The 13923-nt window shown below is 40.5% G+C and overlaps 1 pseudogene; it reads right to left on the bottom strand.

The window, feature by feature from the left end:
• Nucleotides 1-1413: 1413 nt before the first annotated feature.
• LOC110503079 lies at nucleotides 1414-5837 on the bottom strand (annotated as a pseudogene).
• Nucleotides 5838-13923: the final 8086 nt, after the last annotated feature.

Below are 13923 nucleotides of genomic sequence, written 5' to 3'. Positions count from 1 at the left end.
GAGAGCATCATGAAGAACAAGGAACACACCAGGCAGGTCTGAGATACTGTTGTGAAGAAGTTTAAAGCCGGATTTGGATACAAAAAGATTTCCCAAGCTTTAAACATCCCAAGGAGCACTGTGCAAGCGATAATATTGAAATGGAAGGAGTATCAGACCACTGCAAATCTACCAAGACCTGGCCGTCCCTCTAAACTTTCAGCTCATACAAGGAGAAGACTGATCAGAGATGAGGCCAAGAGGCCCATGATCACTCTGGATGAACTGCAGAGATCTACAGCTGAGGTGGGAGACTCTGTCCATAGGACAACAATCAGTCGTATATTGCACAAATTTGGCCTTTATGGAAGAGTGGCAAGAAGAAAGCCATTTCTTAAAGATATCCATAAAAAGTGTTGTTTAAAGTTTGCCACAAGCCACCTGGGAGACACACCAAACATGTGGAAGAAGGTGCTCTGGTCAGATGAAACCAAAATTGAACTTTTTGGCAACAATGCAAAACGTTATGTTTGGCGTAAAAGCAACACAGCTGAACACACCATCCCCACTGTCAAACATGGTGGTGGCAGCATCATGGTTTGGGCCTGCTTTTCTTCAACAGGGACAGGGAAGATGGTTAAAATTGATGGGAAGATGGATGGAGCCAAATACAGGACCATTCTGGAAGAAAACCTGATGGAGTCTGCAAAAGACCTGAGACTGGAACGGAGATTTGTCTTCCAACAAGACAATGATCCAAAACATAAAGCAAAATCTACAATGGAATGGTTCAAAAATAAACATATCCAGGTGTTAGAATGGCCAAGTCAAAGTCCAGACCTGAATCCAATCGAGAATCTGTGGAAAGAACTGAAAACTGCTGTTCACAAATGCTCTCCATCCAACCTCACTGAGCTCGAGCTGTTTTGCAAGGAGGAATGGGAAAAAATGTCAGTCTCTCGATGTGCAAAACTGATAGAGACATACCCCAAGCAACTTACAGCTGTAATCGCAGCAAAAGGTGGCGCTACAAAGTATTAACTTAAGGGGGCTGAATAATTTTGCACGCCCAATTTTTCAGTTTTTGATTTGTTAAAAAAGTTTGAAATATCCAATAAATGTCGTTCCACTTCATGATTGTGTCCCACTTGTTGTTGATTCTTCACAAAAAAATACAGTTTTATATCTTTATGTTTGAAGCCTGAAATGTGGAAAAAGGTCGCAAAGTTCAAGGGGGCCGAATACTTTCGCAAGGCACTGTATGTGCCCTTACACATAATGATCGATAGTCACAAGTGGATGGTCCTACATTCAGGGGTTAGTGACTTCAAATTGTAATTAAATGTTTAATTATTCAGGTCTGCTCTTGTAATTAGATACAGAATGTCCGATGTCGTTTTCATTAAATATCAGTTTTCTTATGTCCAATAGGCTTTAATTGTGAGAAGTCATGTGGCGTGACAGGTGGTGCCGTTCCCGGAAGAACTCGTGGCAGATAGGGCATGTGAGTTTCTCCTCTCGCCTCCTCACCTGGGACCGCTCCAGAAACTCCTTCTTGTGGTGGGAGCGCATGTGGAACACCAGGTCTGAAGTCATGCGGAAGGAGAGGTTACACTTGGCGCACCAGTTCTGCACTTACACCCCAAAGGAGCTAAATGTTGGAGGAAGAATTGTTAGAGATTATGTTGTTTGTATTTGGGCTCCAATAATCCTGGACCAGTGCTCTGGTGGGTAAGGAAAAGCATTGCAAGTAACCGGTATGGGTAGGGTCTGTGCGCCAGGTAAATCACCATTCAACATAATGTTATTAGATGCCAACAAATTGTTGTATCCCAGAACAGTCTTTGAGGTAAAAATGTCTCTCACGTCTTCTAGGTGGTTCGATGGGGCAGGTGTGTTGGATGGGTGAGCTGTAGAGCAGTTAGAAGAAGTCCCTTTATTGGGTTTACAGAAAGCGCTTTTCTGCTCCTCCTGTCCACTGAGCAGAACGAATGAAAACTCACTGTTGTTGCTCTTGGAGTTCAAACCAGAGCTTATCTCCCTCACTGTCTCAGAATCAGCCTCTGTTGGCTTTTCTTTCTCGTGCATAACACTCCTTTTTGCAGCTCCTACTTCTGTGAACGCACTATTTTTGCATTCCACTTGGTCCTTTTTGAGCTGGTACTTCGCTGCCTTCAGTTTCAAAACAGAGCCAGTTGACTCTAGCACAATGAGGTGGTAGTCTCTGGTTATCTGTGTGATGTTGTCATTCAAGATGTTGGTTTTCTCCAGTAACACTGGTTTCCTCCATCGGGGTAATCCGTCTCCTCATGTTTCCTTTTCCGCAGAGAAATCTCTTCTTCCTCACTGGCGCTGGATTCTTTATGTTCCAGATCCCTGGCGATGTTGTGGAAGTCTGTGATGCGGTGTTGCCATTTTATTTCAATGTGTTTGTGTTCATAGGCCTCTCTGCTCGGCATGTCATTCTTCACCTGGGAGCACAGGAAGCGGCAGTGGGCCAAGTAGGGATGCTCGTTCTTGAAGACCCGGTTACATTTTGCACATTTGAGCTCTGTGAAGATATATGCATTTTGTTAGTTAATATGGACATTACAAAACACATTGGTGCAAAATGAAGCACATAAAAATAGTCCACATATATTATCTTTGAAAAAGTTTCAGTACATCTCTTAATTTTGTCCTTTCCATTAAGCATTTACGCACAGGCTACAACAAAACTTCTGACAAAATGCTGAAACAACAAGGGTAACATTAGTAGGCCTATCTTTTAAGGATGATCATGAAGAAGATGAGGAAGCCCTGGGCAAAATATCCCATAGGATTAGTGATAGGAATAGATTCTCACATTCCTATAGGATTTTGTCACCTCTATCAGAATCCTATTGGACAACTTTTTCCCCTATTGGAAATCAAAAGTGATCCGATTGGATCCTTTTTCATAAGACTTGTAGGATTTTGTCACTCCAATCAAAATCCTATTAGAACTTTTTTCTTAATTGAACCCAATAAATTATAAGTTGTCTTAAGTTCCAGTACAATACAACAACATTAATAACAATATTTTAGTTGATCCGGAAACAACAGTTCTATATTCATTCATTTTGGTTTTATTCACCTTTAAACTGTCCCTTTAAGAGTGATTGATGACGTCACAGCGAGCATGGCTTGTAGTGTTAATTAACTACCTCCACCTGTGGCTGTGCAGAAAATCTCTGGTTTTCTAACATTATTATTTGTATTTGTTTCCGTATGAAGATGACGATGTTTTAGTCATTTTGTCATTATGCAGTATTTTATGTACTCGTTTTAATGCTAGCTATGAAACTACTGTTAGCCACATTTTGCCTATCAGCTGACTAGATATCTAAGTTGTAGTCATTTGTATTTCATTTGAGTCACTATTGTTATAGCAGATGATACATGTTTCTTGTTTGTTATTGCTAAATATATGTACCTTATTATAGGCAAGGCAAACACGTTTTCATGATTTCAAACATCACGTTTGTGGACTCATTCAGCAGTTTTTACCTAATTAAGTAGAATGCTATTGGAAATTAATGTTGAAAGTTCTATTTATATTCCTAAAAGATAAGTTGAAAAGGATGCTGTCGATTCTTCCCATTGACAATAAGTTTTGATAAATAGCCCTAAGTGTCCTAATCAATAAACTTATATTGACTAGGGGAAAATCAGGTTGTATGCGCTATTGGGAAATTAACACAACTCAAAAACCACATGGAAACTGGAAATATTGTTTGCATCTCTTGTTAGAGGAAAACCTGCTAAAGACAACCAGCTACATTTTGGAATTATTCATTTTGATTTGTGAGTCACTAAAACAGAGAGAGAGACGCAACGTTTATTTGTCAATCACTCATATTGATGTCTCATTGAAATCAATAGAACAAGAGGGGCGAGTGCACGTCCTGTTAGAACTAGCCTTACAAAAAAAAAAGGAGGACAACTTCGAGAAGACAGCAAGCTACATTTTGGATTGTTGCATTTTGTTTCAAGTGGGTCGCCAAATCAGAAAGATAAACGCAACACTATCATATACATTTGAAATCAATAGAACGGGGGCAGACTTTGGTGTGTATGAATGATTTAAACTAACACTACTCAAAGGGCACACTGAATCTGAGAATAATTCGTATAGCACTGGTTAGAAGATAATTTGCTGAAAACAGTCATCTAAATTCTAGAATGTCGGATGGAAGTTTTGTAAGGCTCCAAAAATGGGTCAGTTGCTTTGTTATTTAACTTAAACAAATCACGACCCGCCATAGGATATCAATAGTGACAAGGGTTGGCTGTTATTTGAGTGATGGATTGAGAGTCAAACTATCTATTGGTGTGAGGCCAGTGACCTTTATAGAGGAGACCTACATTTTCCCTGCCATTTGAGTTGGAAAATGATAGCAGAATTTGACCGCAGGAGCGTATGACAAAATCAGCGGTACAAAACCAAAGATATTGATCGGTTTTAAGCAATCGATTTTGTGTCGTGATTACTATAAACGGTTATACTAACATCACTAATCTGAGGTAAAAAGGATATGTAATTACCCTCAATTCGATGTGGTCAAAACGTGAGGTTGTGTAATTTAGTAACACATACAGTCCACATACAGGAAATTAGCTCTAAAATAATGTAATCTGTAGCTTTATTGGACAATCTCACAGCTAAATATGGCATGGAAACCTAAACATTTATGTTCAACTGCAATCAGACCAGTAAACTGAGGAACACTCGCTCTCTTGTGTCTCTCCAGAGCATAATCTTCATCTCTTTGCCTACTCACACCAGTAATAATTCCCTGAGGTTCTTAACCTTTTCAACATAACAGCACAATATCGGAGTGATTCAAACCTATCACATTTTGGAACCAGTCCTCTTCGACGCCTATGGGATTCTACTGTATAGTATAGGATTCTATTTTACAGGATTCTAATACAATAGACAAATCATATCAGATTTTGGAACCAGTCCTATGAGATAAAATCCTATAGGAGAGGTTCCAAAATCTGATAGGATGGTCTATTAGGGTTGTTTTATTGGAATCCTATAGGATATTTTGGCTAGGTTGCTGATTAAGAGCTGTATTTCTATAGCACTTTCCCAAGTCTTTCACCGGCATTATGTCCTCTGGTTGAGATGTCAGTGAAGCCCAGTAGATGTGACAGCTCCTGGTCATACCACACCAACAGTTCCTCATCCTGATGGATTTCCTTAGTGGTCCGGAAATACAGCTGGCCTCCCTTCAGGAACGCTTCGGTGTTCTGCTCCTCCCGGTGACGTGCTGCTTGCACCAGACGCAGCCAGGACAGCACGAGAGCAGAGCTCCGCATAGCCTCGGGGCCCACCTGTTCAGAGAAATCATTATGCCATAGAGACATCAGGATCGCCTCTCCTCAATCATAGTGAAAACATTTAATTGATTGGAATTTGTAAAGATGTAAATGCAATGGCTGGTCAATCACTTTCCACTGGTACGTGGATGACAATCAAGCCATTTTGTGGTATATAATTTTTTGAACAAGATTTTGATTTAGCCTATGAGTCTCTGTTTTGCATCCTTGTGTCTCTGTGTGGTATGCCAGCTTGCAAGCCAGAATGTGTTATTAAATAGAAATACATTTACCCTGAACACGTATGATTTGCTTCTCTTGTCGCTGGATTTTAGCGCTATGAAGGCGATGGTGTCATGGAACGTGTTCTGAAGGATGCACGGGCCGAACTGTGCCCCAGCAGGGATGTTGCACATGACATGTACACTGGAGTAGAGGACTGTCGCATGGTGGTGGAGGAATTTACCCTCGCTGGTCCAGAGGGAATGAGGTAATAAATGATGGTTCATGGTTTGTCTGTAGGAAGATGATATATGTTAATAATGCATCATTAAAATGATAGTTATTCGAAAGTGTAGGACATTTTAAATGTGATGAATCGAGACTTTGAATATGATGCTTTTGCGAAAGAGTTATTAAAATACAATTGTGATTTTCATGTCTTGCTATAGATTTTCAAGCCAATTTAAGTCAAAACTGCAACTAGTAACTCCAGTGAATATTTGTCCTTGCATTTTAGGTTATTGTCATGCTGAAAGCTGATTTGTCTCCCAGTGTCTGTTGAAAAGCAGATCGAACCAGGTTTTCCTCTAGAACTTTGCCTGTGCTTAGCTCTATTCCTTTTTTATCCTAAAAAACGACCTAGTCCATGGGAATGACAAGCATACCAGTAACATGATGCAGCCACCACCATGCTTGAAAATATGAAGAGTGGTACTCAGTGATGTGTTTTCTTGGATTTGCCTCAAACATAGTTCAACTGAAATGTGTCTTCCGCATTTAACCCAACCCCCCTGAATCAGAGAGGTGTGGGGGGCTGCCTTAATCGACATCCATGTCATCGGCTCCCTGTGGACAGTGGATTAAGTGCCTTGTTCAGGGGCAGAACGACAGATCTTTACCTTGTAGGCTCTATACATGGTCTTGTATAGCTACAGGACGTGCAGGCATTAGTTCCAGCCCTGCAGTAACGATAGTGCTAGCGCTCTGCCACTGCAGCTGGTCACTAGGGAGGTGAGAAGTTTTCTATGCGTGTCTGTATTTGCCTGGTCTCAGTTCAGCGCTAGGGGTCTGAGAGAGAGAGAGAGAGAGAGAGAGAGAGAGAGAGAGGACCTCCATGTCTAAAGCCTTCACCCCAGCATCCTCAAGAGCCACACCAGGTTTGAGAGCTTCTCAAGGGACAGAGAAAGATCTGGGAGCTGGAAGAAACTACCCCCCAGCCCAGCGCATAATTATACCGCTGTCCCCCAGCCACAGACACCTGCAGGTGATCAACTGTCTTGTTGTTGTCACTCAGATGTCTGAGGAGGCCTTGCTCTTTTCTTGACTTGGGGTTAGAGAGACTCATCACTGTAACACCACTCTTAAACCTGTTAAGTCTACCCCCTCCTTTTTCGAACATTCTGTTAAAAATCGCGCAACATTTCAGCGTCCTGCAACTCATGCCAGGAATATAGTATAAGCATATGATTAGTACGTGTGGATAGAAAACACTCTGAAGTTTCTAAAACTGGTTAAATCACGGCTGTGACTATAACAGAGCGGGTGTTTCATCGAAAAGCACAAGAAAAACTGGTCACTGAAAACTGAAAAAAATATCCATGCGCCACTTGCATGTATTGTTTAAGGGGCACCAAATTAAATAGGGCCGAGATTGCAATTCCTACAGCTTCCACACGATGTAACCAAAAACGTCATTTTCATTGACAAAGATCCTTTGTGTCATGACAAATAGATCCTTCATTCCGTCCAGCATACAGCAATCGATTTTGGAAGAAAGAAAAAGGGACATTGTTTTCTTGAGTAGCTGCTATTGAATACAGATCGCCCAGTGATCAATTTGATCGCTTATTAACGTTTACAAATACCTAAAGTTGGGTTACAAAAGTAGGTTGAAGTGTTTTGTCAAAGAATATAGGCAACTTATATAATTTTAAAAAATGACGTTGCGTGTTGGAAGAGAGCTTTTTTCCTGAACCAGACAGGCTATACAAATGGATATTTTGGGCATACATGGACGGATTTAATCGGGAAAAAGACCCAATTGTGATGTTTATGGAACATATAGGAGTGCCAACAAAGAATATCCTCAAAGGTAATGAATGTTTTATATTTTATTTCTGCGTTTTGTGTAGCGCCGGCTACGCTAATTATTTTGTTTACGTCCCCTTCAGGTATATTGGGGTGTTGCATGCTATCAGATAATAGCTTCTCATGCTTTCGCCGAAAAGCATTTAAAAAATCTGACTTGTTGGCTAGATTCACAACGAGTGTAGCTTTAATTCAACACCCTGCATGTGTGTTTTAATGAACGTTTGAGTTTTAACGAGTACATTTAGCATTTAGCGTAGCGCATTTGCATTTCCAGGTGCCTAGTTGAGACATCTGCGTCTCAAGTAGGATCAACAGGTTAAAGACACTTTTTGTTTAAAGCTGTAACAAGAAGAGTATGTGTCTTTGTTTACTCTGACAGTGGATTTAGAAATAGTTTTGGTGAGTGTTTTTTTATATCCCCATTTCTATGTTATTAGTCATTATAAGTCTGCATCAGCCAACTCCTTGTTTCTGTTGTTCCACAAAAACGAAAAAGGTAGAAAGGAGCAGTCAATACCTGGCTGTCTTGGCTTGTGCCCACACCCTCACCTCCACCCCAAATTGGTGTAACAAGGCATAATTGTGCTGCTTCTCCATTTATGTGCCCATGATGGTGCCCATGAAGCTCTGTGTTGTTTCCAGCACTATTACGGAGTCACCCCGTTATTACACGCTCTACCAACAACACTCAACTGTGAACAGCTGAAGGGCCAGACAACGAGGCCTGTTGTTGTTGATTCATAAGAAAGTTTCGGAACAATGCCATTTATGTGTTTACCCTATTTAGTCTACAAAGGTCATCATATTTCTATCTTTCACACAAATCATAAGGGTTATTTTAAAATGTAGCCCTTTTCACTCACAGTCCCTGTCATCCTGTATACAGATTGAAAATGGCACATTTTGTCATTAATAAGTACCTTAATTGGAACCCAGTGGCTGTACAGTAAGTAACATGCTATACATGACGCCAGAGCTCAGGTTCTCTGATTCACAGCGCTGTATGGGGTTTGACTGACAAATGATAGCAACTTGAGCAATGTGTGCGACAGGAAGATTCCCCCATCCCTCCCTCTAATTGGGCTACTATTGCACATTTGCTGTTGTCTGGGTGAGGGAAATGCTGTAAATCGAGAGGACTCGATGTGTTCTGAAGGATGAGACATTGAGGATTATAATAAATACTGTTTGATGTCATACAAGCAAACCACACACCCATGAGTCCAAATGCACACTTAACATTTCCATATTTGAAAACTCATGTCATTTACAGTATCAACCCTTATGATCGCTATGTTTGATCCACAGTAAAAAGGACCTTGTACCCTGTGTTGTCCTGAACAGAATGGCCCCGATTCCGACCCGAGTTAAGCGTACGTAAATTACCTTTTTTGCACGTTTCACTCTATGCATATTCTGACCTTGAACTTTAGCATGAGAATAGCATGCTATTCACCTGCTATTTGTTCAGGGTAGAGAACTAAGAAATTAAGGTGTGGCGGAGTTGTGTCTACAGATAAACCATATTCTGACCTTCTCCCATAATTCCACCACCTTTACGGGTGAGGAAACCATAAATAAGGTTGAGCAAACCTACCGGTTCCAAGTGAAAAAAGCATCTACGTCAGAAATAACAGCATTCTCCATGCACTGTAATTTAGAAATGGATAAGAGCTATTGATGAGAGCTAGGTAAATGGGTAGTCCGTTTGGAGAAGGGAATTGTAAATATATATAGCAATTGTTTTAGATGATTTTCCCATATGATCCCTGAAGATGAATGTGAAACCAGTCACATGGAAGCAAACTGAAAATCATATCAACATGACATGTATTGCGGCCCCTTTTTCTCAGTGAAATAGGCTATAAATAGCTGTGCCATTATTCCAAATTTGAATTGTGCCCTTATAATTTGCGTGGATAAAATTTGGACAACCAAGCTATAGGCTTCTGTAGAGCTGAACCTGCCGAGGTTTTAATGATAGACTATGATGTTTTTTTTCTGTTTTATTTTACAGTTTGTATCATGTTAAATATTAGCCAATATCGAGAGAAACAAAACCAATGGAAATGAAAAATGGATCAGTGAGGGCTAGAAGATTGGTGACGTCGACCGCCGAACACCGCCCAAACAAGCAGAGGGTCCTACTACGGTAGAAGTCGTGACAATTTGAATCATTATGGAACTCAAACCACACGTAGCAGGTTAAACGTGGAGCCTGGAGCACGGTGCACAATTACTTTAGTGTCATAAAGTTCCATGATTAGTGAGAATCAGGGTACATTTATAGGACTATTGTTCAACCCCAATTGTACACTTTTTTTCCACCTTCCAATATTTCATGGATTGAATTTGAATAGTACAACATTCAGGATGAATCAAACCACCAAAGGCTCTCTAAACCTGTTTTTTATGATTCATATATTCACTCCTAACCTTAAAATGTGCCTAAGTAATCTACAAGATCAGAATATTTTTTTATCTACCAGTTGGTGCTGAAACGGTGAGGAAGATGGCATTATTTCATTAATCAGGTTTCCATACAATCTTTTATGTCAGATAAAAAAATGTCACGACAGGCCTGATGGAAACAGAAGATGTGTTGGTAAACGTTCCAAATAAAAAAAAGAAAACGAAATACGCTACAGAAGGTGGGATCTTTTTGTGTCTGTAAAATTAATTAGGCAAGAAATGTTGATGCTTTTATGCACAAATATTAATATGATAACTATCATATCAAAGTGAACTTGTAGTCACACGATGACTGGTAGTGGTCCTCCCACTACGACTCGTCAGGAAGTCATGCAGTTTATTAGGATACAGATTAAATAAGTTATGATGAACATCATAGAGTGGTGAAAGTGATGAACTTGGTGCTCCTTTCCAATAAATATTGAGGGTCTTATTCTGGTGAGTTGAAAATGCAATGGAAACCCATTTAACTTGCATTTTCTATTCAGTACATGGGCAGGTATTTATTTATTTAACCTTTATTTAAATAGGCAAGTCAATTAAGAACAAATTCTTATTTTATAATGACTGCCTACCCTGGTCAAAACCTCCACTGATCCAATTGTACACCACCTTATGGGACTCCCAAACACAGCAGGTTGTGATACAGCCCGGGATTGAACCAGGGTCCGTCATAATGACGCCTCTAGCACTAAGATGCAGTGCCTTAGACCACTGCGCCACTCGGGAGCCTACTTTACCCACAAAGAGTATTTTTATGTGCACTATGTCATCACGCACAGCCTTTTATCCCCAACAAGTCAATTTCATGGAAACAAATCTTTGCAGGGAAAATGTGCATTGTTTTAAAGCTAATTTTAGAATATTCAAATGAAATCTGTCGCCAATTGGATGGAAATGTAGCTATTGATTCCTTTTTTATGTATTCAAGTCTGTCGACAAAATTCTAATTAATGGTTCACCGTATGTAAAAGATGTCTTAAGAAAATCTGTTGGCTAGAAAATGGGAGAGCTTTCAGTGTTGATTACATTTATTCAACTTATGCAAGGGAGCCATGCCTGCAAAGCCCATTCTGCACCTTCATAAGGTAAGTGTGTAAGGAAGGAGTAATTTCCTGAGTGGGAATCGGGCCCAATGAGCCTATATTTGTCGTATTGTGAAGAAAATGTTCCATGAAACACGCACTTGAATACACTCATGACTCCAGTCTATGTACCCCTAAATTGCAAACTGTTTGTCTAGTGCCTTTTAAAGCCTGACACTGTAAGATCGTATTTTATAATCTCTCACCTCACACAAGTACTTGGGAGTATGGCTAGACAGGACACTGCCCTTCTCTCAGCACATATCAAAGCTGCAGGCTAAAGTTAAATCTAGACTTGGTTTCCTCTATTGTAATCACAACTCTTTCACCTCAACTGTCAAACTAACTCTGATTCTGATGACGATCCTACCCATGTTAGATTACGGAGATGTAATTTATAGATCGGCAGGTAAGAGTGCTCTCGAGCGGCTAGATGTTCTTCATCATTTGGCCATCAGATGCCACCAATGCTCCTTCTACAGTGGCTTGCCAAAGTATTCACCCCCTTGGCATTTTTCCTGTTTTGTTGCCTTACAACCTGGAATTAAAATGGATTTGTATTATTGTATCATTTGATTTACACAACACTTTGAAGATACAAAATATTTTTTTTGTGAAACAAGCAAGAAATAAGACAAGAAAACAGGACTTGAGAGTGCATAACTATTCACCCCCCAAAGTCAATACTTTGTAGAGCCACCTTTTGCAGCAATTACAGCTGCAAGTCTCTAGGGGTATGTCTCTATAAGCTTGACACATCTAGCCACGGATTTTTGCCCATTCTTCAAGGCAAAACTGCTCCAGCTCATTCAAGTTGGATGGGTTCCGCTGGTGTACAGCAATCTTTAAGTCATGCCACAGACTCTCAATTGGATTGAGGTCTGGTCTTTGACTAGACCATTCCAAGACAATCTGTACCCTTTCTAAAATTATCTGCCGAAATTGTTGCCACCACTATTACTAGCCTGTTCAACCTCTCTTTCGTGTCGTCTGAGATTCCCAAAGATTGGAAAGCAGCTGTGGTCATCCCCCTCTTCAAAGGGGGGGACACTCTTGATCCAAACTGCTACAGACCTATATCTTTTCTACTCTGCCTTTCTAAGGTCTTCGAAAGCCAAGTCAACAAACAGATTACCGACCACCCACCCGTAGCACGCGCTCCAGCAGGTATATCTCTCTGGTCACCCCCAAAACCAATTATTTCTTTGGCCGCCTCTCCTTCCAGTTCTCTGCTGCCAATGACTGGAACGAACTACAAAAATCTCTGAAACTGGAAACACTTATCTCCCTCACTAGCTTTAAGCACCAGCTGTCAGAGCAGCTCACAGATTACTGCACCACCTATAATTTAGCCCAAACAACTACCTCTTTCCCTACTGTATTTATTTTATTTATTTATTTTGCTCCTTTGCACCCCATTATTTTTATTTCTACTTTGCACATTCTTCCACTGCAAATCTACCATTCCAGTGTTTTACTTGCTATATTGTATTTACTTTGCCACCATGGCCTTTTTTTGCCTTTACCTCCCTTATCTCACCTCATTTGCTCACATCGTATATAGACTTGTTTCTACTGTATTACTGACTGTATGTTTGTTTTACTCCATGTGTAACTCTGTGTCGTTGTATGTGTCGAACTTCTTTGCTTTATCTTGGCCAGGTCGCAATTGTAACTGAGAACTTTAAATGTTTGTCCTTAAACCATTCGAGCGTTGCTTTAGCAGTATGCTTAGGGTCATTGTCCTGCTGGAAGGTGAACCTCCATCCCAGTCTCAAATCTCTGGAAGACTGAAAACAAGTCTCCCTCAATAATTTCTCTACATTTAGTGCCATCCACTATTCCTTCAATTCTGGCCAGTTTCCCAGTCCCTGCCGATGAAAAACATCCCCACAGCATGATGCTGCCACCATCATTGTTCACTGTGGGGATGATGTTCTCGGGGTGATGAGAGGTGTTGGGTTTGCGCCAGACATAGCTTTTTCCTTGATGGTCTAAAAAGCTACATTTTAGTCTATCTGACCAGAGTTCCTTCTTCCATATGTTTGGGGACTCTCACACATGCACTTTGTGCGAACACCAAATGTGTCCTCTTAAGGATCCGCCCCTTTTTTAAATTTCTGCCTAAAATGACATAAGCAAGGAATGTAGGATAATATAACACAAGAAATCTGGTAAAAGATGATACAAAGAAATAACCTACCGTTCTTTTGTATTTTTTTGTACCATCATCTTTGAAATGCAAGAGAAAGGCATAATGTATTATCCAGCCCAGGTTTAGATTTTGGCCACTAGATGGCAGCAGAGTATGTGCAAGGTTTAGACTGATCCAATGAACCATTGTATTTCTGTTGAAAATGTTGTATCAAGACTGCCCAAATGTGCCTAATTTGTTTATTTTAAGCAATGGCTTTTTTCTGTCCACTCTTCCATAAATCCCAGCTCTGTGGAGTGTAAGGCTTAAAGTGGTCCTATGGACAGATACTCTGCAGCTCCTTCAGGTTTATCTTTGGCCTCTTTATTGCCTCTCTGATTAATGCCCTCCTTGCCTGGTCTGTGAGTTTTGGTGGGCGGCCCTCTCTTGGCAGGTTTGTTGTGGTGCCATATTCTTTCCATTTTCTTAATAATGGATTTACTGGTGCTCCGTAGGATGTTCACATTTTCTGGATATTTTTTTATAACCCAACCCTGATCTGTACTTCTCCACAACTTTGTCCCTGACCTG

This window comes from Oncorhynchus mykiss, chromosome 23 (genome assembly GCF_013265735.2).
Source record: "Oncorhynchus mykiss isolate Arlee chromosome 23, USDA_OmykA_1.1, whole genome shotgun sequence".
NCBI lineage: Eukaryota > Metazoa > Chordata > Actinopteri > Salmoniformes > Salmonidae > Oncorhynchus > Oncorhynchus mykiss.
Note: the sequence above shows the minus strand (reverse complement) of the source record. Positions and strands in the feature narration are given on the sequence as shown.